We start from the raw sequence: 313 nt of genomic DNA, 5'->3' as shown, positions 1-313 counted from the left end.
CCACAAGTGCTTCGTTCGAGTCGAGAACGTCAAGGGTTCGGTCTGGACGGTGAATGAGATGGAATTTGAGAAGCGACGGGGACAGAAAGCCAGCAGGTAGCTCACCGGGGAGAGGGCACAGCAAGATCCCGGGGGGGACAGAGAGCCAGCGGGTCGCGCACCGGGGAGAGGGCACAGCAAGATCCCGGGGGGACAGAGAGCCAGCGGGTAGCGCACCGGGGAGAGAGGGCACAGCATGATCCTGGGGAGGTTGTGTCGCAAGGAACGTGACCTACGCACACGGCTCCCCTGTACATAGTCCCCCCTGTACACA

At 62.6% G+C, this 313-nt stretch overlaps 1 long non-coding RNA gene across 1 annotated transcript in view; it reads left to right on the top strand.

Moving 5' to 3' along the window:
- LOC125488186 overlaps positions 1-313 on the top strand; it is a 946-nt gene continuing 633 nt past the window's right edge. Inside the window, exon 1 of the long non-coding RNA XR_007266252.1 lies at positions 1-96. This is a non-coding gene — a long non-coding RNA (uncharacterized LOC125488186). The remainder of the gene's footprint in view (positions 97-313) is intronic.

The sequence above is a fragment of the Rhincodon typus genome, unplaced genomic scaffold (genome assembly GCF_021869965.1).
Source record: "Rhincodon typus isolate 14 unplaced genomic scaffold, sRhiTyp1.1 hic_rhity00000054, whole genome shotgun sequence".
NCBI classification, from domain to species: domain Eukaryota; kingdom Metazoa; phylum Chordata; class Chondrichthyes; order Orectolobiformes; family Rhincodontidae; genus Rhincodon; species Rhincodon typus.
Note: the sequence above shows the minus strand (reverse complement) of the source record. Positions and strands in the feature narration are given on the sequence as shown.